Consider the following 23,157-nt stretch of genomic DNA (forward strand, 5'->3'; position numbering starts at 1 on the left):
ATCTTGTCTAGAACCTCTTTTTCCTGTACTATTAATTGATATACTCTGTGCTCATGTCTATCAAGCAGTTAAGCCGTACATGCCGTAAGCAATAATTCAGAATTAGCAAGCCGCAGCATATCGCTATTACTACTGTGAGTGCTATCAAGCCTAGTGTTATAAGCCATTTCTAATCAAACCATGACAAGATCCACGCCCCTGTGTTGACTTGTTCCCCGTCAGGAAAGTCTCTGTCGGCCCCGCCTCGGGGTTGAACGGGATGCAGTAGTGAGCTGCTCTGTGCGCCTGTGCTCATCTCCTCCAGTATGACTCTGCGGTCCCCGGAATCATGAAGCCGGCGATAAACATCAATGCAGCCATGCAGCAGCATCCCGTCTGGCGTCGCCCTGTTCAGGATGGAATCTCACCAAGAATGATTAGTTACACCCCAGACCCTCCCGTACGTGCATTTAGGTCAGGTTTTATGCATTTCATTGGAACCCATCTTATCTGCTCCTCCCGTTTTACCGCAGCATACCCTCTTCCCTGTGATATCCACAAGAGAAGCAACGCTGTGGTCCCTTTCTCATCTGGTCCACCGCCGTGACAAGAGCCTGCGCTGCTGCTGTTCCCTGATTCTGTTTTTGCAGTACCGTGCGGATGACAACCGAAAGTGGTGTTCCTTTAGGGATCGTTTTCAGGATGTCCTGCGTCATGGCGTCACTCTGCTGCCAGAGGCACTCCATCATGACCGGACCCTGGGCCTCAGGGGGCAAGTCTGACTCTGCAATGGCCCGCTGGAGCCTGTCACAGAATTCAGTGAAGCTCTCTGCGTGTGTCTGTTTTATCTTTGTCCAGGGTGGCTCTACCTTTACTAGCTTCCCGAGTTCTTCATACACGGCCTTTGGGTCGATGGGCGTCCATTCTATGAGCCCTCCGGGCGCCAGGCGTACCGGCAGCGCCGACGGCGTTTCAGGGGGTGCCGTGAGTTTAAGACCCCGTAATGTCACCGCCCCCGCTGATAGTTGCCAATCTGGCAGGTATAACTCGGCTCGGGGCTTTTCGCCACTGGAATCGTCCTGGGATCGTGTGTTGGCCAGTCGCTGCAGTATCCGCTGTTGTTTTTGTACTTCTCTCTCCAGCCTCCGCAGGAGCCGCAGCGCCTGCTCTAGTCCTATCTCCACATCCTCCTCCACCTCCTCCGCTCTCACGCCTCCCTCGCGCTCCCCCCCCCGATAGACTTCTTGAAACCGCCTTGTAAGGCTGTCCATCTCATCCTCGCTCACCCGTTCCCTCCCACTGGCTCGTCTCGTACTATCGAAGGTGACTCTCCTCCGCCCTCTTTCTCTGTCCCCGGCGCCATCTTTGGCCACTGACTCGCCCTGATTCCAGCTCTTATCAGGTACCATGAGTGCCCCGGGGAGCCACTCATTCGGTGTTCGTATTCTCCCTCGCTCATTCTCTCGCTCATTCTCTCGCTCATTCTCTCGCTCATTCCCTCGCTCATTCTCTCGCTCATTCCCTCGCTCATTCTCCCCCCTTTCTCCTTCCCCCTCGGGCTCACTGGGCGCGACAGGGCAAGGTTGTCCTGCTCTGTCTGCCTGTCGCAACTCGTCCCAGGGGTAGTGTGGTGGAGGGGCACGCGAAGCCTCTTCTCCCAGCCCGGCTGGCATCACCAAACCTCCGTCCCGTTGTTCCTCCCCTTGCTCTTCGACCCGCTCCTCTCCCCCCTCTGGCGCCGTCTCCTCCGCCGCTCCCTCTATCTCCGTCGACCCCACGCGTATCCCACTCCCTCTAAGTGCCTCTCTAGCCGCCTTCCACGTCTCCCGTTCCTCCCTCGCTCTCCGCAGGAGCATTCTTATCAGCCCCCACACCTTTAACTCCCTCGCGGATCCCCCGTTCATCGGGAACTCCGCCAGCGCTGCTGTGCATTGCAGCCACAGTTCCTCCCGCAGAATCTCCATAGGAGAAGTAATCACTCCCTCCTTCACGAGCCTCTCTACACACGCTCGTATTGTGCTCGCCTTCAGCGGCGCCCGCCATTCCTTGGCGCAGGCCATTACTACCTTACATATGGCCTCCATAGTTCCGGATCCGGATCCCTTCCTCACGCTCCCGGTGCCTACGCCGGCCGAGCCGCCTCCTTGGAATCACGTCGGGGTCACCACTTGTTACCGTTCTCGTTCTTACCGAGGAGGCACGGGGCCTTCTCCCCAGGCCCCGGACCATCACCACACAGACACCAATATGAGGAGTGGCAAAATGGCGTTTAATGAAGCGTGTCCTGCTCTTTTATAATGCTGTAAAGCCCTGCCTTCTTCTCCGGCAGCAGTGCTCCGCCCGTTACAACCTTCCCATGTTCCGCCCCGCAGTGACTCCCTGCTCATCCTTTTTCCTCCACAAGCAGGGAAACCCCCAAATGCCCCTACAACCTCCTGACTCTGGGCAATGCTGTTCTACCGCAAAAAGACTTACTTTAGCATTGCTGTCATGACAAGTGATTCAAGGCCGGGATTTTCCCAAATCTCCTCCTGGAACTGAGATTTGGGGAAGGGAAGAAGAGGAACAGGATTCTGGATGGTGGATCAGAAGGCTTTCTTAGAAAAACAAACTGTAGATTTGAAGAGACAGCAGCTCTTTAACATTTTAAATTCCCTAATTTTGTCTGGGTTTCTCGAGGTGGAGACTAAGGCATAGGTGAATGCAGGACTTAGATGAATGCGGGGCTTATGAAAATCTGTTCTTTTTGATGATATTTGTCAGAAAGCATATTTAGGTTTGAGATTGTGATTCTTGATTGAAACATGCTGCCAGTTCTGCTGATGCTTAGCTCTAGATGGCTTTGACTATCTTAAACATCAGCGCAGAGAGAGGTGTGCAGACATGACTCATTGCTGTGCAGGGAAGCTCTTTGATGACAACCTACCTGTCTTTTTCTGGAAGAGTAGTAGCGTACATTGCTCTTCCCAGAGACCTGTAAACATACACAGGAAAATAAAATGATGCCTGTGATTTCTTTTCAAGGTATTTCCTTCCTGTGAGCTGGGAGTCCACTGAAAGAGACAATTTTGGACACCTCAGAAATCTGGTTTAAAAATCTGACATCTCTGTCCTAGATAAGGACAACGCAACATTGATACGTGTAAAAACTGTGAACTTCACATATCTGATGATACTTAATAATCAGAAACAAGAGATAAACCTTGAGCTTCAGCCTCTGCAGCAACAGAAAGATGACAACTAGCAGGACCAAAGGGCTACATTTTCCTGAGACTTGTAAAATCCTTCTTTAGGGTGCCATAGATGACCACAGGGACACAATCTTTGCTATAGTTATGCACAGCTTTAAGGAGAGGAAGTCAGGGGAAATAACAGCCCTAACAGGCTTGCAGTGAAATGCAAAGGGAATCCGCAAGACCTCTTTCCATCCCCCTTTGACTGTAAACCTTATGCAGAGGCAGGAACCTCTCGCCTGTCTGAGATTAATTCTGTCACTTTCAGCTCAATAAAGATTTCAACTCCTTCTGCCAACTGAGGGACAGCATTTGTAAACTCAGCCAGAAGGGATGAAACATCTGTTAGCGCTAGAACACCTATCCTTAGAGCTAGCTTAGTTGAATTGATAAAAGGATTCCAAAGCCTTTCCCAACTTTCTCATCTCCCAGAAATGATTGGTCGTTTAGTCTCAAAATCACATTGATGGCAGACATGTAGTTGGTAAGTCACCATCTTATTCCGTCATTCTTTTAAGTGAAAGAACACTGCAGCTTGATTAACTTTCAAATTATGTCCAATGTCCTTAAAATAACTACCAGTTCACTCAGTTGCCTCAAGTGGATTGCTGATATGTGGAGATGAAAAGCAGAAATAAGTTCTTGTTACTTCACAATGGTAGCAAAATTAGAAGTCAATCTTTTCTGCATTTCTGTACTTTTTTCATGTTTCCAGGCAGAAGGGGAAAAAGGAGGTAGTAATGAGTGACAGAAGAGGGAGATTTAACAGGAGAGGGACAGTTACTTTCCCTAGTGTTTGGGGGGCAAAAACACGGGTGTCTCTTCTCCAAGATTTCCTTTCCAGAACTTCAGGTTCTGTGTGTTGCACTGGAAGAGGCTACTCCTTTCAAATACTGAAGACGTAGCAGAAGTGGCCATAAATTCAAATCACATTGCTTTTCTCCTCTTGAATATCTCTGAAAGCTTTTTCTCATCTTGACGGACTGGTGGTTTTCCTACATGAGCAAACGTTCCTAATAGAACAGAGAACTGCAATTCTGTGCCACGCACTCCTCAGGCAGGAGTCCTGGTTGTGCTTGGAACTTGCAAGTTAAGAGTCAGGATTCCTCCAGCTTTCAGCAGCAGAGGAACACAGTCTTTCAAGATAGAAGTTGCAGATACAACCAGTTAAAAGTCCACCTAAAAGCACTTCTAACAATTAAGTACCTTTCTGAATCTCACCCTTGGAAGCTGATCAAATCTTCCTTGGAAGTCCTACTCTTTGTACCAAGGTTTTGATAAATTTTCCCCAAACAAAGTTCTCTTTCTAACAAGTCTGCTGAAGTTTCTCTAATAGGACCTAAAACTCTCCTCAGAGCATCCTTCACCTCCTTATTCCTCAGGCTGTAGCTGGTAAGATTCAGCACTGCAGTCACCACTGTAGAGAACAGAGAGGCCCATTTATCTCAGTCCAATGAGTAGCTGGATGTTGGGCTACTGTACATAAAAACGGTGCTGCCATAAAACAAGAAGAGAGCTCTCAGATGGGAAGCAGAGGTGGAGAAGGCTTTGCATCTCCTCTTGGAGGAGTGGATCCTCAGGGTGGTGGAGATGAGGTAGATGGAGGAGATGAGAATTGCCAGAGATGTGAAGATGCCACGAAACACACCAAAAATGTGAAGTACCGTCTCTTTGCTATAGGTGTCAGAGCATGAAAGCTGGATCCTAGGGGGATGTCACAGAAATAATGACCGATAACACCAAAGTCACAGAAAGCGAATGTGAAGGTGGAGATAGTTTGCGCAAGTGCGTGGACAAAGCCAGTGAAACAGGAGATGATTAACGTCTCTGTACAGGCTTTTGAGGACATGACAGTTGCATAAAGGAGAGGGTTACAGAGAGCCACATGCAGTCATATGCCATTACTGCCAGCAGGAGACACACAACACTAGCCATGAGGAGACAAGTGAATAGCTGTGCCACACAGGCACTGACTGAAGTGGCTCTCCTCACTGCTGAAGAGTCCACCAGCAACCTCGGGGAGATAGCTGAGGAGTAACAGAAATCCACAGAAGCCAAGTTACTGAGGGAAAGGTACACAGTGTGTGAAGCCGGGGGATCAACCTTCATCTACATGATCATTCCAAGATTCCCTATTAATGTGCTTAAAAAAAGCGGGTTACCTTCACCTCTTGGCTTTCTGTTAGTCCAGAGAGGATAAACTCAATGGCCACACAGTGATTCCTCTCAGGCATGTTGCTAGCACACTCATGTTATCTCCCGACAGGAAACTGGTTCAACACCTAGAAGTAATGGGAAACTGGCAACACACAATGGATTGTCTCAGTAGCCACAAGGAAGTACGGTGCATTTTCATCATAGCTTCTGACTAGACTTCTTTAATTACGCATTGAAATGACTGGTGATACAAGGGAGTACTGTTCCTATTTTTCAGGTGAGATAAGAAAGCGCAGAAAGATAAAATAATTTATTCAGAAGGCAGCAGCAGCACTGTGAAACACCAGTCCTAGTCCGGCACTACAATGGTTTTTGTGTGACCTCTTTTAGTGTGCCTTTTTTAAGGAAAAAAGTCTGCTTTTCTTGAGGACATCTATGGAGCACTCTTCTCCCCTCACTCGTGGCCACGGTTGGGTGTACAGTATCATCCAAATGGCCCACTCTGAGGGCAATGGCCCGCTTGTTCCTGAAGATACATGGTCTTGACACTAGTTCAGACATCATTCTTCCTGTATTGCAATCACCAATACATTTTTTGCCTCTTAGCTAACTCCCCCGGGCATTGGTAGCAGGGTAGTTAGAGCTCAGTATGGGCCACAAAGTCCATTAATGGGACAAAGCAGCCCCCATTCAGCCTTGCTGAAATAGGAATATAATGGTTAGGCTGCAGCTGTGTCAACTTGCTAAGACCTGCCTTAATTACATGGACCTCCACCACCCTGACCTTTGGGACTGCAACTTGTAAACATACAAATAACAAATCCACATCCTGGCAGAAGAAAGTAAGAGTTTCCTCTCTTGAAAGAAATGGTGGCAAGCTCTAAATGGTAACAGCAGCAGGAAAACTCAGCTTTGCATCTTCCCAAAGAGGAGGAGATACCACAAGATCCTCCAGGTTTGGCTGAGAAAGGATTTCTCATTTGCTTGCATCCCCGTTGTCAAGGAAAAGTGGCCATCTTCTGCTCAGGAATAAATTGGGAAGAGTCACCAAATGAAATACTTTCCATTTAGAGGGTGAAAAATCTCATGCTAAAAGGGAAGGAATCCTGAACAAGAAGGGAATCAGTCATCCCTGTAAAGGTTCTACCAGCTTCACCTCACATGAAAAATTATTGTTAATCTATTGGAGGTTACCAGTAACCTGGCTGACGCTCTCAAAGCGGAGTTCTTATCATGTGGGTGACTGAAAGGAGGTTTCAATTCTTGCTGAGGTCTGTTTCTAGCATAGGCTTCAAGGTATTGCATAGGTAAAAAAACTATTCTCTTACTGACCTGTTTCATCCAGAAAGGCAAGAGTAGATACTGTAGATACCAAGCCAGTTTATTCCCCCCTTGAGCCAAATCTTCAGAAGTACTTGCCCATTTCAAGAAGCAGACAGCAGGATTAAAACCAGCCTATAATGGTTAGGTACACAGTTTAAGTGAGCAAAATGCTTACCCTGCTTAGGTGCACAGAAGACCAGACTGCCTTTACACACTGAGTTATCTTTGCATAGCTGGCTGTTGTTTATCTCCAACCTACCCAACCTTTTCTGCCCTAAAGCACAGCAACTAGCCCAGCTAATTCTCAGAAAAGGGCTTCAATGAGCTTGCTATCAACAGGTTGCTCTCTTCCATGGACTACTTGGGAAACTGAAGGAGGAAATTTCCCTCTCCTGCCCCAACGTGAGTGATCAAACACTGGATTAGGTGCAAATTTGTACAATCTCCATCTGTGCTGACATTTAAAATTCAGCTGGATCGGGCCGGAGCAATCTGATCTGACTGAACCTGCTCTGAGGAGGAGGTTGGACTTGATGACCTCCAGAAATCCTTCCCAACCTAAATGATTCTATGATTCTATCTGCAGATTGAAAATGATCTTTTTCATCTCTAAAATGAAGAAATAGGCCTACCTTTCTTGCATGAAGGTGTGAGATATTTTATGCCGTATTGACCCCAGAAATAAACTCTTATTTCAAAAGCTACAAACATTTCATGTACCTTCGTAATAGTGAGTAGCTTCCTTCTTCACTTGAAAGACATCTTACTGAAACAAGTCAGAAGATTTATCTAAACAGAAAAACTTTAGGACTTCAGATTTACAATAGAGCCCCTCCCTGCTCCAGGTAAATGCCCAGATAAATGTTCTTTGCTTTGATGTTTGCAGAACTATGCAATTCAGTACTGCCTTTGGAGCAACAGCTCATTCTTTTCCCTGTATGTTGCAGCAGACCTGCAGCCTGGGCGTTGTGAAACATTAGTGGAGTGACACGCTGAGAAACAACTTCAATATCAAATGTGATATTCTAACACTCAGCTTGCCGCTTCGGAATTCTTTCTTCAGAAAAATGGTGTTACTGAAGTACTTGGTGTATTTAGGACTCTCGATGCAGTTTAATGTCTGTAAATTAGATCTCCTGCAAGACACCAGGCCTTAATTAGGAGTCTCAGCAGGTGCACTGTAATGAAGAATCTTTCTGTGAATTAATTTCCCCTACCCTTGGTTAGGGGTCTAGTCAACATCTATTCTAGGCTCCCCCTATAGACAAAGGAAGCAATATCACCTTCAAAGGACAATTCATCCCATCTTAAGATAAGTGTGATAAGCAGAAGGAATCATCCTCTAAGGGTGTCTTTGTTGTCATTGATCATAGGACATGCCCGTCTCCTTCCCTGCCCTTACTACTTTTTACTAGTGAAACTGATGACATAAGTGTCCTAGGAAATTCAGTGAACCCTCGTCATGTCTGTCCCTATCAACTGACAAACAAGGCTTAACAAAGCTTTAGACTGCAAACTTTAATACAAATTCTTTTAATAATAATAAGACCATATTCACGTAAATAGCAGTACAGTGTAAGATATCAGAGGAATCAGTTCTGCTTATCTGACTCTGAAGAGCTGCAGTGCAACTCCGTGGAGTTTAAGCATTAAGTATGCCATCTGAATGTGAATCCACCTCTGTTATTAATTATGATCAAACTTGATAATTCTTCCTCTCATTAAAATGCACAGTCCTGATACACAGTTAGCTGGTTTTTCCACAGAAGACTCCTGTCGTCTCTAATAACACATCTACCGTTGGACTCGTGTCCTTTGTTAGATAACCTCTTTGGCTCATGGACCATCTAGTTTCAGGCAGCCTGCTCATCTGTGGAGCAGATATTTTGCTGTGATAACCTGTTCATGTGTGGACCATCCAGGCTCAGATTATGTGTCCATCCATCGGCGTAGATTTTTCTTCAAATGCAGATAGAAAATTCTTCAAATGCAGATAGAAAATTCTTCAAGTAGGTAATCGCTGGTGATTTGCTTAGAGTTCTGGTGCCTCTGCCTTAACACTGCCTTTGCACTTTCACCCAATCCCACATATAATTTTCTTCTAAGGTCCTTGAATAATTAACTCTTTTGAAGAAAAGAAAAATAACGGTCTATTGGAAGATGTTGACATAGATATCATGTTTTAGTAAACAGTTTGCCATTAACCTCTCTCTGTTCTTGCAATATCACTGGACACTTATTGAAATTACTTTACGATAAGGTGATGAAGACAGCTGTTCTGGGAAGCTGAGGAGCCTTTGAGACATACGAACAAAGACCCTTCCCCTGATTCTGGCAGGAGTTTAAGGACATCTCTACCTGCCAGAAAAGCTAGCTTACTTGTGCTACTTCGAGGGCTTAGAGGTTGTTCGACAAACTGTTGGCCTTCAGAGCAGAGAGCTGAATTGGGTTACTCAGCTGAAGAGTGATCTGCTCTGACTGTCCCTAGCAGCGAAAGTCATCAGCGGGGCTTAGGCAGGCAGAAATGTCCCAGGTAACGCAGCCTTGGTTGGACTGTGCTTACAGTGGCTGCTCGTGCTGTGGAGTGGGGGCGACTCCTGGGACAATGAATGTGCAGTGCCATGTGTAAGATGATGAGTGAGGGAAGCTCGTCTGTCTGGGCTGCACCGTGAGGTCTGCAATGTATTTGCATTGGACCGATTCCTCTTCCAGACTGCATTAGACTGGCAATGTAATGGCTTCTGGAGTTCTTGTCTAGACTATGAGAAAGCCGTGGTGTTCAGGAGATAGCTGGGTTAAAAGTGGATCAGCAGGTATTGCTTGTCTGGGTTATTTATCTTTCTTTCCTGCAGTCCTCTCTCACAGTTTAGTCAGGAATATCTGAAACCTCCATGGTATTCTAGGAAGCATGAAAATGTTTGCTTGCAGAAAATTTGTGCTTCTAGATGCTGCCAGAGTTGCTCTGGGAACTGACTGGTTACTGCTTAATGACACCTGTCAGTCTTAATGATAAAGCTATGGATATGGAAGAGTGGAACATATTTCTTCCTCAGACACTACGTTTACACATTAAGGGGTCTAAGTGGTTCAGGATGGGCAGAATGGGTTGCTCTGAGTGATGACCCAGTGAGAGGGAGTGTAGCTTTTTATGGGACCTTTACTTGCAGTCCTTCCTAAGGATAGGGAAAAATGGTCTTACACCCATTTGTCTAATAACTCTGTGTGTTGAGGCAGTGTTATAGCAGGTTACGTTTCCTTCTCTGTGCTACTTCCATGGCCAAAGCAGCTGAGACTGAAGTCTTTCTCTACTGAAGCCAGTGGCTTTTTGTTCTCTACGAGCCAGCTCCCTGAGTCAGATGGAATGTGATCCAAAACCAGAACTCAGGGCAGCATTAAGCTGCATTAACGTGGACTTGAAATAATTCCATAAACCTGAGCTGGTCACTCTACACTCTTCCTGTAATTCATAGATATAAATATAGACCTTTCAAGGGAGACAGAGACAGGTGTGATCAAACTATGGAGGCAAACAGACTTTTATTTGCCTTCATGAGCTATAGAAAGAGCCTACAAGTTTGGTTTATGCTTTGGCAGCTCATTAACAGAAGTCTAAACTTAAGTAAGATGAATCCCAGCCTCAGCATTTGTAAAAAATTCTTCTGTGTGCACATTTTTAGCCTGCGATGCATGTGAATTGGTTCAAGGATATTCACCCACAACAAAAGAGGGTAGGCTGTCCCTCAGGACCACCTGCTGTGTGGTAACTTTGTTCTTGCATGGAAGACTCGAGTCACCCACATCACTAATACTGTAAACAGTCTAAGGTGCCTGATGAACGTGACCCACTATTGCTAAAAGGTTAATGATCACCTTCAGACTGGGAGTCAGGAAAAAAAAGACTACAAGGATGTATGAGGTAAGGGAATGGAAACAGAACATGGAAGCGATACTGCTGAAGTGGTACTAGTTAGCAACAGTTGAAAACAAAGCTGGGATGTCTTCAAGGCATCAAACTTGAAAGTAAAAACTTAGGTGAAACTATATGCCTTCAAAAGTGTCACAATTGTACTTTCTCAAAATAAAGCTGTAGCTCTTGCTATTACAGAAAAGTCTTTAATATTACAGTTATTTCTTTCTTCACTTCTGCATTCACTTTTCTCCTACTTCTGTTGCATAACGAGCAATTATTTCAGAATAAATTCATCCATGAACAGCTGTACTCATCATTTCAATTTTTTAAGCACCTGTTCCAACTCCTTTGGAGGTTTTATTGACTGGCAAACAATTTTCTCCATGTAACAGTCCGTTCAGTGCCTCATTTTGAGGACCTCCTTGGTCCTCAAGCTGTAGACCGTGGGGCTTACCATTGTATAAAACACAGACATCACCTGGTCTTGGTCAGGCAAGGAGCCAGAGATGTGGGGTGTGTAGCTGGAGTGCCAAAGGATATGGCAAAAACTATCAAGTGCACAGGAGGAGAAGGCTTTGTGCCTTCCCTTGCTGGAGTGGCACTCCAGGATAGCAGAGATGATGTAGATGTAGGAAATGCATACCTGCAGTATGACAAAGATGTCACCTAAGATGCAAAATGCTGCGAGGATGGTCTTGTTAACCCCGATGTCAAAGCAGGAGAGGCTCATCAGGGGTACCACACCACAGAAGTGACTGGTGATGCTGGAATGGCAGAAGGACACCCAAAAGGCACAGCTGCTGTGTATCATTGAGATTAGAGACCCACAAGAGTAAGAACCAAGTCACAGCTGGGTGCTGAGGCTTCATGACATGACAGCTTTGTATAGCAGTGGTTTCCAGCTGGTCATATGCCATCACAGCCAGAATGAAACATTCGTTGGTGCAAAATGTAGAGAAACAATACATCTGGGCAGCACAGCCACCAAATGAGACAGCTTTGCTCTCTGCTAAGAGACTGGCCACCGTCCTGGGGGGTGATGACTGAGCAGCAGAGGTCTAAGACTGCCAAATGGCTAAGGAAAAGCTATTTGGGAGGGTGGTTTGGGGAGACAATCCTTATCAATGCGGTCAAGCCCAGATTTCCAACTACAGTCATCAGACAAATAATTAAAAGCATTACAGTGAGAGTGGGCTGTGCTTCTGCCTTGTTGATTAGATCTAGGAGGAGGAACTCAGCTACTGTGGTGTAATTTTCTGCTGCCGTTTTGCTCAGATATTTGTTCACATTAGGTAAGCAATCTTGTCTTGAAACACTCTGGAGAACAACTGGCAAAAAACGATCATGATCATATGCTCCCACTAGCAGTGAGCAGCTTACTTCCTTTGGTCAATGAGGACAATACTGATTTCATCCAAAATGCCGTTCTGAAATGTAATCACTTGTCTGTGTTATCCCAAACCAGCCATAACATACATTATCTACCTAGATTGTTCCAGTGTGAAGCTGGAGCACTATGAATGCCACTAAGTCACAGTCTAATAATGGTAAAAACATACGTATCAATGTTCAAGAGTTGTTAGTGGGAAGTAGGCTAAATGAGACTGCAAAGAGAAGAAATAGTCTCTGACAGACCTTAAAGAGGTAGTAACATTTCCCAGTTCTTTGAATTCTTAAATCACAATTGCATATGCTAGTGAGCATTTCAATTACTACTGTTTCCAGGGTCTGAGGGCACTAACAGGCCTTAATGGGCCTGATCATCCTCGCCTGAGGCATCCACTTGCACCTCCTGCCCATGGGCCAAGGAGCCCCATTTAAGCTCAACCCTGGGCCTTCAGTTTCTGTCTGAGCTTCCCTAGAGGAGCACTGATCTCCAGCTCAGCTCAGCTCACCTCAGCTCAGCTCAGCATGCAGACTCCATTGCTCTGGACCCTGCCCTGTGGACTGACCTCCCAGCTTGACCCTGGACCTATCTTGTCACTTTGGGCCTGCCCAGTAGGCACTGGACTCTCTCTGTCCCTGGTTACCCTCACCAGGCCTGATCCTGGCTCTGACCCGCAGGCTGACTTCTCAGCTTGACCTCATACCTGCTTCATCACCAGGAACTCTCCTGGTCATCTGGACTCTTGGTTGAACTTGGCTACCATCTCCAGGTCTTCTCTGCCCACCTGGCTCAGGGCCAGAGGGACAGGCCCTGGCTGCAGCCTCCTGAACTTATCATTCTACACATCCTGAATAGGGAAAAGGAAGGAAAAAATGGGCACTTCTATGGCATAACTCATCTCATCATGTAGCAGATGTCTAAGATACTCACATGAACCATTCTGTAAAAATACCTGTTACTTTTTTTTTCCTCCCCCTCCCTATTGAGAAGAAACTAAGATGGAAGACAGAAACGAAGGCATGCTTAAAGGTATATCTCTAGGTGAGATGAATTCCATAAGCAGGCATATGTATGTAGAGCTACTCCAGATTTATTACAAATAAACCAACTATTCCTTCAGTGCCTTACTTATAACTGTGATACTAATATTTTTTTTTTTATTCAGAAAAAGATATTAAAGTCTGCTGGTTGGATTCCAACTGTTTCCAGTCAACTTGATGGCATTCTTCTAGACAAATGTCTGATAGAAAACACTCTTTGATTAATTCTGCTCGTTCCTGCACCAAACCAAGCTCCATTCACACTCATAACAAACTGACTGTCTGACTAGTAGGTACATGGACATATGAATTCATGAGCTGACTTTTGAAGGTGTGCAGGATATACAAAGTTACCTGTGAAGACAGAAATGGATGGAGAGCATCTTTGGGGAAAATAAGGTTTCACATGCATTTGTCTGCATGGGGTTACAATGATATTCCAGAGTAGATGTCAACTGCACTTAAACTCCACGACTATGAAAAGAGTTAAATTCATATCCATTTTCACTTATCACGTCTTTATTAAACCAAAGGTAAGTAACTGCAATTTGTTTGCACAGAAGAATACATCACTACAATCTGCTGCTGCTGTATCAATTCTATCAATGAATTGGACATACAAGCCACAAAGAACACGTGTGAAAATGAGGCTATTCTAGGATTCCTAGACTGTAACCTTCTAGTTCCACATTGTCCTGAAATGATGTTTTGCTAAATTTCAGTCTACTTTTAAATAGAAACAGACTTTATCTCTGTTATTTCTGTTTTGTATAACAGAGATGGTCTCTTTCCAAAATGTTGAGAAGATTTGGATTTATTCCACTCTTGGTAATACCCAGCACTCTGAAAAAGAAGGAGATCTGAAAAGGCTTTCATCTGGTTAACAGTGGAGCTTCTATATGTATGTATAGACATCTGGAGATCAAGGGTCTATAGGCAAATCTGGTAAATAATCCAGTCCTTACTGAAAGAAAAAAAAAAAAAGTCTCAGAAGCAATTACATAGCAACTTATGGTTGGATCATACAAGAACTTCCAAAGTGAACACAGATGTTACTTCCCAGTTGAGAAAGCAAGCAACTCTAACTGTGTTGAAATCCAGTGTTATAGCAGGCAGGATTAAGTAGTGGGTGTGAGAAAATGAATGGCCATCCTTCATAGCAAAGAAACTAGAGATGGGAAATAGATCTTTCAGCTACTAATTTCTAAGGCCAGGAAAACGCAAATTTCATACTAACCAGTGCAACTAGTAAATCCCCTCCTACATAATGTAAGAGTTAGAAAAAAGAAGAAGTAATTTTTTTTTTAATTTGATCTTAGTATGTAATATGGCTCAGATATCTTTCTCAGCTCCAATATTTCAGGATACATGAGAAAGTAACCAGGTTCTAATTACACTCACTGACTTGGATTCCCCAGTCTGAAGGACAAGATGTGAGGTTTTTGCTGTCTGTGCTATGGCTGTCTATGTTATAAGGTATATGATCTCAGAAGTAATCGCCTTCACCTAAGCTGTTCATCTCGTGTTCTTCATAGTTTACGAAGAAGATTCATGGATCCTGGGCTATGAAGATGTCCCTTCTAAGAAAAGATGAACGGTGCCCAAGAAGTGTCCCCCTTTTTTCTTTATTAACTTTAAAGGAAGATTAAATTGACGAGGTCAGATGAACTCAAATCTGCTGCAGAGGTTTAAATTTGGGTAAGATCAATCAATGTGCTCAGCTATAACTGGAATAAGCCGGGACAGCCTTTTGCTCAAGCCTATGACTAGATGCATAGTCAACTATCTGAAAAGAGCATGTCGGATATTTTTGTGCCACAACACTCAGACATGATGCAATGCAATGTTGGTCAGTACAATATAATACAAGATAATACATTAAAACAAGTAGCAGCAGTAAACAATAAGTATCACCTATGTACAAAATAGAAGCTCTCCAAATGATGTGTGTATATAACTGATGGTATTATCAACAAACGTTGAAAAACAGAAACTTTCTCAACCATCTTACTTATTTCGAATCCCCATTTTCAAACAAATAGATAGGGTCCAAAAACTTTCTCAGCTCTGTGGACATGCTATGATCGTGCTTTGCCACCAGATGGCGAAGGCACAAACCTCAGTGTGTATAAATGTGTATACACTGGTGCTGATGTTTTCCGGTAAGTTGAAGATGGCTATTTTATTTGTTGGATTTTCTTTAGCCATAGTAGGGCGCTACATTTTAAAAAACTTTTCTGAAAATTGTCATAATTCTCCCACACAAGTTAATTATGAAAAGTCATACAAGGGGACATCCATAGGTAAAGGAGGAAGTGACACAATCCAGTATTATAGCTGGGGAGGCAGCACAAGTATTTGGGGAAGCAGAGTAAAGGGAAGACAAGAGGATTTTCTTCTGTGCGGTGAATTGAATAACTGTGAAACTTCCACCTTGCAGGAACTAAGTTACTGTGCTCCTTCAGCAAATTATCCATTATGAATGTATTAATTATGTCACCAAATACGTCAAAAGTTCAACATCTGGCAACAAGAGAAATACAGGGAGTTACATTATCTGTTTGTGTTAGAGTAACTGACTCTTAGGATTCAGTTCATCTCGCCTAAATTCAGGCATCCTACTGAAGGACTTCATGCTGGTGCCTGGGTGGTTGGAGATCTCTCAGTAGAGATAAAAGGGAGAAATTAGGGAGGATTGTGGGTGAAAACACTCATGTCATCTACCAGGAAGCACCTAAAAGCTTTGTCTGAATCTAATCTAGTCATCTAAACCCCCTCTGGACTCAACGGAGAGAGACAGGCAGCTCCTGGAGATGATTCAACTTGTCCTAAGGAAGACGCGCTCTGTGAAGATGCTAACTTCTTTCTCTCTGATGAACACAGAGGAAGCCTGATTAGCTTTAAATAGGTCACTTGCATACAGCTAAAGCTCAGTAAGGAAGTCTTCCCGTATGTTTTCCCCAAGTGTTTCACACCTATGAGCATTTGAAAGAGTAATCATGGAGCCTGGCCTCCTGCATTGCTGTGGTATGGAAATATGGTGTGATGGCATGGCGCAGAACTGCAGGCTTGGGAGGGTAAGGCTGGTGGATTTCCAGGGCAGGAGTTCTGTTTTTGTTTTTTTTACACATGCACGTGCAATTTCACACATGCTTTCTCCATGTCATGTTGATTAGGCTCCATGCATCCCAGATTTCGGGATGTGCATAGTTTACTGTGCACATAAAGACAGCCAGAAGAGCACAGGGTGCAGCTCAGTGTGATATTTCAGAGAATGTGAAATGCATCTCCTGGACAGAGCTGTGCAGTAGATCCAGACCCAGCATGGATCTTGAGCACATGCCACATGTCTATACAGCAGATGGGATTCATCTCCCCGCAGTTAAGCTATTTAAAAGTTAGGTGACTGAATCTAATCTGGTTGTCTAAGCTGCCTTTGTAGTAAAGGAAGGAGACAGGCCATTCAAGAAGATAATTCATCATCTCTCTCTTGCAAACTCATCTTACAGGGAAGTGGGACATTTTCCATTTCCACTCATTTCCTGGTGGTATTTTAAATGCTATCTTAAATTTGCCCTCACTCCCACACCTGCAGAAAGAGAAGGAAGGTCAGAAGCAGTGGGGGAGTCATTGACATTCCTGGTGGAGGCTGCTCTCCAAAGATCTCCCATCTTTGGGCAAATAGTGTTTCTCTTCAATGGTGAATTCCTACTTCTCTAATCTTCCTTTTGCATGAGAGAGCAATGTTGAAACACTGAAATGTCTTCTGGGTCAATTATGCTAAATTTCAATTGAGAAAAATCAAAATGCTTCACTTTGATCATTTTGAATCATTTAATTTCAATAAATAAATTATTAGATATTTCAGAATGTATACCATAGACATTGCAATACAGTCATGTAGTATGTAATAATAGAGTGTGTTTTGAATTAAATGAAACTAGACAAGAAAGTAGGTTTGAAAAATGCTTTGGAAACTGGAAGTGCTTCTCCACCTCAAATGTAAGGATGGCTCAAAGTCAAACTATACCAGCTGACTAGCTGGGCAGTTGGTTTAAAAGGAAGTGCTAAAAACCTGGGAATAGGAGCACTTAAGGAGATGATTTATTTTTATTTATTTTTCCTTGGGAGATGTTGTGCTGGAAGCGGGAAGGGGACCTGGCACTGTGGGATGCGTGGAGGAATACTGGGGCTATTAAGGTAGTGGTAATTCTGCATGTGTGTCCATCGCATGCATCTCTAAGCACACGAGGTTTATCAACTGGAAATAACTGAGTATGTAATTACCTCACAGGAACAGCTTTTGGGAAAGAGGTCTTCAGATATGCATGGGTTTGAGGGCAGACTGAAATAGCAGCAGGTGGCTATGGCCCAAAAGTGAAGGGGCTCAGCTGGACTTCAGGGAGAAATAACAGAATGGTGGAAACAGTGAATTTAGGAGCAGAGTTAGCCAGCTACAAACGAGGGACATGTCTGCAGAGGATGGGCAAATGACTTTTTTGCAATTTCTGATCGCCTCACAGCCTGTCTTTGCTTGAAACAAGGTAAACCCTGGCCTCAGCTCAGTTCTGCCATTACGAGCATTCACAGTCTGTGTCGTTACCTGTGGAGGCTAGGTTGAGTGCCAGTCTGGACTTCCAGCTGCTTGAGCTTATCTAGGTAGTGCCCTAAACTGCGCTTCTCACGCTCGCTTCTGTCACTTGCTCCAATTACTCGTTTCTTCTCCTCCTGCTAGGCTGAGCCATGTCTCCTTTCAGTCCTCTCCTCCCTTCCTTTGCCTTCCCTCCATCCAGAGTCAGCATCCTCACGCACAACCTAACCAGGCCACCACAGCGAGACCATTCTTTCCCCAAACAGCCCCTGGAGTCTTCCTCAGCTGAGTCCCTTGCTCCAGGAGTTCAGCCAGACCTTGGCACTTACTTCACAGACCCCCTCGGTGTTGGCTGTAGCCTGTGCGGCCACCAACACATCCAGGTTCCCCCACCCCCTGGACTCTACCTTCTTCAGCCATGGCCTTGCAAAGGAAGCCACAGAGTTGTGCAGGGACAGCCCTGAAGAGCTGGAATTTACTACCCGCTACCAAGGATACAGAAAAAAACAAGGACACAGTTGCCAGTTTGGGGAGGGGGCTGTTCTTCCTTCCTTGCCCCACTCCTTCAGTGACCACCTCCATTTATGCCCCACTGAAATTTTCCAGGATTCTGCTGTGTTGGGGTCTTGGCAATTTTGCTGCCATTACTTAGAAACACAATTTTTCATTTAATTTTAGAATAAAGAACATTCTGAGGGAGCCTAGCAGGGAGGATGGAGCCCACCTGCAATGTGAGCTGCAGGGAGGGATTATTCCCTTGCAACAGAACTACCTCAGAGCATCTTGTCTCTATGTCTGAAACACAAATGGCCATGAAAGAAAAAAGGATCGTTCTCAGCCCCATGTCTAAAGGCAGCAGCTAAGTCTGTAATTGGCCTGGGCTCATAACGAGCATCCTTAGTTGGACAGCTCAAGACCTGACAAAGCTCATTAATCCCACTATTAGTCAAAATCAGATTGCTTTGATCGCATTGCTCCAGGAACATAGTCCTGGTGTGGCACGAGAGGGCTGAACAAAGCCCTTCTCCACACAAACACTTGCCCCTCTGATGCCTACATAAATCCCATAGTGATGGCTCCTCAGGTATAAGGCTAAGGACCCTCGGTGGAAGCACCAGTCTGCAGGGTTACACAATGCAGTAGCATGCACAGTGCAAAGAAGAGGCCTAAACAAATCTCAACAGCAGCATGGCATGCATAAAAAGACTTCTCCTCTCCTTCCGAGCTTTCTATTTGCTTTGAGATCCAAAGCTAGGATCAAACGAGGCAGGGGCTGCCTGACACAAAGCTTCATTAAGCCAAAAGGCATCCTCCCAGGACTCCCTTTGGCTCCTGCATCTACAGAGCTCTGGGGATACCCATGAACGGACAAGCTCTGCTGTGAACACTGCGGCTCTCCAGATTTCATATGAGTGGCCCCCTTTGCCCACAACACTCCTTGCCTGCTATTCAGGAGCAATGAACTGCTAAGAGGAACAGTGCTGGCTGGTGCTCAAATGGGTGTAAAGGCTGCCAGGTGAAAGCCAGTCTGCTGGTTTTGGAGACCACAAGTCATCACTTTGACCGGGGGCTGAAGGACACAGAAGTGCACCCCTGCACACTGGCGCCATCTGGTCCCAGCTGTCTACATGCTCACCTCTCAGCCCCACTCCCCCCTGCAAACCTGCCCTTGCTCATGTCACGCTGCACACTCCCTGCACGGGCTTTTCACAGAGGCCATGGTGGCAATGCAGTAGGCAATGTGGGCATGCCTGAAAACCGAGGGGTGCCTCTCCTTCCACTTCCCACCCCCAGCCTGGAGCCTGCCATTCCTGACAAGCATGAAGCCTGAGCACTGTGCCATGGCGTCCAACCCTGCCACGTGACATGTCCCCACGACTCACCAGCAAGTGTCAACGCACATGCCGGTGGGCCAGAGGAGGATGAGGGAATTCCTGCTTTTGGGGCACAATTCCTCCTGCGCCAGCTTCTTCCTGCCCAGGCACCTCCTTCGCACCGCAGAGCATCTGCAGCTCCCAGGGCCCCAGCCAGTGCTTCAGGCAGAAGGTCCTGCCTCCTCTGCAGAGAGGAACAGCAGGGGCTGACGTGGAGGCTGCTTTCTTGGGGGCCGTGCTGGTAATGCCCCTGGCAGAGTCTCGGGAACGGAGGTCAGAGTGCACGGTGCTCAAAATCTGCCACAGTCACTGCCCCTGTGGGCCCCTGCTGTGGAGGTTTGAGCTGGGGCCATGGGGCAGGAGGTCTCTGTGCTGGGCTCTGTGGGGCACCGGGACAGAGCTGGGGCCTTGGGGCAGTCAGTGGCAGCTGGGGCCATGGGGCAGGAGGTCTGGGCTGGGGCTGTGGGGCAGGGGGAAAGAGCTGGCCGGGGCTCCACAGGGGCAGGGGCCGCGTCTTCCCGGGCTGAGCCGTGGTGCCCCATAGCAGCCCTGCTCCCAGCATGCCGTGGGGATGCCCCAAGGCATGCTGGGAGTGTGGCTGCCACCAGCCCAGCCCTGGTGTGGCGGAGCCGAGGTGCTGGCACCCTGAGGGCGCTGCCTTCCTGCCAGCTTAAAGCCATGGGCTCTATGCAGCCAGTGCGTCGCTGTCTGCTTTCCGGGGGCGTGCAGTCGTGTGCCTTGCAACCTCCTCGATCGCCTCCTTGGCACACTCCAGGCTCCTTTGTGCGACCTTAGATCCCTTCTCCATGCATGTTCTGATGCTCTGGTCCCCTCACACCTGCTAAAGTCTCCTCCAGTCCTCTCCCTGCATCCTCAGGTTCCTTCTGTTTCCCTCCGTGAGCACCTGAGCCCCCTGCTTTCCCCACCCTCAGCACTCTCCTCCCTTCCGTTTCCCCCAAGGCTTCCTCTGATCCCCTCCGTTGCTCACCACGCGCACCCTCAGCCCCTCCATTCCCTTCCCTCTGTGCTCCCGTCCCCTCCATTCACCTCCCGGCACGCTCGCATCCCCTCCCTTTCCCCCACTCACACTCACTTCCCCTCTCCAGCTTCTCTCTTCTGCAGTCAGTGCTGCTGCCGAAGGCACCGTGCCCCTTCCACAGACCTCTGCAGCTGTACAGTTGGGGCAAGGGGGGGGTCAGTAGGAACTCAGCTCTGCTCCCACTGTCTCGCTCACTCCATTGCTTCCTTTGAGGCTCCCTCAGATTTGCAGGGCGGAAAATAATGTGCAGGGGATGCCTTTCAGGCACTCGGTGTAAAGCCACTCTGCTTGCCATGCAGCCATCTCAGCTATCTGTTCTGCTTCTGCAAGGGGTCTCTCAGCCTGAGGTGCTTACCAAGCAGGTGAGAAAGGAAAGACCTCAGGCATCGTTTCCTTCTGAAGAGGCCAGAGGGCCGGCCGCTCCTCGGACCACCCTCAGGGCAGACTGAGAATTAACCAGAGAGGGTCACCAGAATGTACTGTGTGCAGGCATTATTCCCATGCCTCGTTCGGGTGTGTGATACTGCGTTGTCACGCTGTAGATGGGAAGCTGCTCTCAGTCTCCTCCACTGGGAACCCAAGCGGTGGGATGGCACTGCAAGTGTTGCAGGCTCCATCTGAGCATCACATTTTTCTTCTGCAAAATGAGTGACTTTAGAAGGGAAATGGGCTTTTGGGGCTCCAGTGATAATCTCCACCTGGCGCCACCCTTCTTTTGGTTTTGCCCTGTTAGGATCACATCTTCAAAACCCCCCAATTAGAACCCACCCCAAGACCAGGATTCACAGACGTCGTCCCTAACGCAGAGAGAATTTATTGCCGAGGGAAAGAAATGACCTTTCCGATAAGCGCTTTTATTTTTCTTGATTTTCCCAGGCTTTGACACTGTTTGGAGGCATTCATGGTGGATTTGCCTTAACACAGTTTTCAGGGTGAGAGAGCAAACCCCTCTGCTCCTTCGCTAGGCCATGCCATCTCCATGCCTGTGGCCTAGGGAAGCAACAGCTAGGAGTTGGCCCTTCCTCCCCAGAGGCTGAGAGAGTGCAGTCACAGTCTTCCTCTTCATTCATCCACTTGCTCATTTAGGCCTTCCTTCCTGAGCAGAGCCTCTCCTTGCCAGCAGTTGTAGCCCCACAACCCTGATCTGGGGACATTGCGGGAGTGGCATGCCTGAGGTGAGCCCCAGCCTGGGGGACCCCTCCTGTGGCTCCCCGTGCCCCCTGCTGTCCTTGGGGAGTGGGCAGTGAGGTGCGGGCAGCTCCCTAAAGTGCCCCAGGCAGCTCCCCTTGCCCTTGCAGGGCCCACCTTGGCAGCACCTGGGGGGTCAAGGGATCCCTGCAGCCCCTCTGTGACATGGCCTGGGGCATCACGCAGTGCATCGCAGCAACAGCTGCGCCCTCCCCATATGGCCCTGGGAGCCTGAGCTGAGCCCAGGTGCTTGGGGCTGCTCTTGCCACGACTCTGCCCTGCCCTGCCCTGCCCTGCTCTGCTCTGGAGCAGCTGCTGTGCAGCGAGCAGGAGAAGGCAAGAGGAGGTGGTGGGACAGTGCGAGACGCTGTTTGGTGACCTTCCCAGCAGGTCATTGGAGAGGAGCGTTTCTTCCTGGCCACAAGAGCTCTTTGGACTAACTCCGTAGGCTGGGAATTCCCTCTGTGCCCCTAGGGAAGTCCTCAGTGCTGCTGGGAATTGCTGCCTGCGGGAGCCCTCCATAATATGGCGCTGTCAGGGCTGCAGAACTTGCACGTTTAGAATCTTTGCTCCCCGGCAGCGCGTCCACCCCTGTGTTACTAGTCCCTTGTCAGCTGCGGTCATAGGACCTTTGGTCCTCGCTCCAATAACTCTTTCTTCCTTTGCCGCTGTCACACCTGTGGTCCTTGGCACTGTGGAGCCAACCTGGTTTGACAGGAGTGTTTTGGAGGTGGACAGTCATGGCTACTGGAGTCTTTGAGCACTGGGAAGGTGCATGAGAGGAGCACTTGTAAAGGTGCTTCATGTCTGAAGAATTTGCAGACGGCTCCTGTGTATTTCCCTGTTGCTGCTGTTTTCGGTTTTGGATCATCTTTCCAACCACACCTTCCAACTTCTGCCCCTCATGTCTGTGGGCTCAGTAATTTACGTATTCTCTTGTGAACCAAATGCTTGCTTCACTCACAGGAGATTTACCTTGTCCTCTTCAGCAATTTTCTTTGCCTGAGAAACTTCTGCAAAAGTAAAGAGCTTTACTTCTGTGCTTACAAAAGTCCATTTGTGGTTCATATGCTCTTTGAGTTCAGGTTCTGAGGAAGAATGGACCTCAGGCAGACTGAGCGAGTCCTTGCAGAAGTCAAAATGTCTTTACCTTACTCCTTTTCGGTAAGTAATGGATTTCACACAGCACAGTGATGCCAGTGCACTTTTCGCTCAGCTGAGAAGAACTTCCTCCAAAGTGTACCACAGTCTAAAAGAACCTGTACCTTTGCTCCCTACAGGCACGCTATAGCGTGAGAGAAAGGAAGCCTGTTGTATGCTATCAAGCTCCACTGGAAAGTAGGTTATAGGCGCAGCTTCTCGGAAGGGCTAATCTCTCGTGTAGAAGGGGGATAGAAGATGTTAAACGAAAATGTAGCTACGCACAGCGCAATCAG

At 47.0% G+C, this 23,157-nt stretch overlaps 1 long non-coding RNA gene across 1 annotated transcript; it reads right to left on the reverse strand.

Moving 5' to 3' along the window:
* Positions 1 to 288: 288 nt before the first annotated feature.
* LOC136991898 (uncharacterized) lies at positions 289 to 2,309 on the reverse strand. Its single transcript, XR_010883990.1, has 2 exons — positions 2,046 to 2,309; positions 289 to 386 (listed from the first exon to the last, which is right to left on the reverse strand). It is a non-coding gene; the product is annotated as an uncharacterized lncRNA (long non-coding RNA).
* Between the last annotated feature and the right edge of the window lie 20,848 nt (positions 2,310 to 23,157).

This window comes from Apteryx mantelli, chromosome 4 (genome assembly GCF_036417845.1).
Source record: "Apteryx mantelli isolate bAptMan1 chromosome 4, bAptMan1.hap1, whole genome shotgun sequence".
NCBI lineage: Eukaryota > Metazoa > Chordata > Aves > Apterygiformes > Apterygidae > Apteryx > Apteryx mantelli.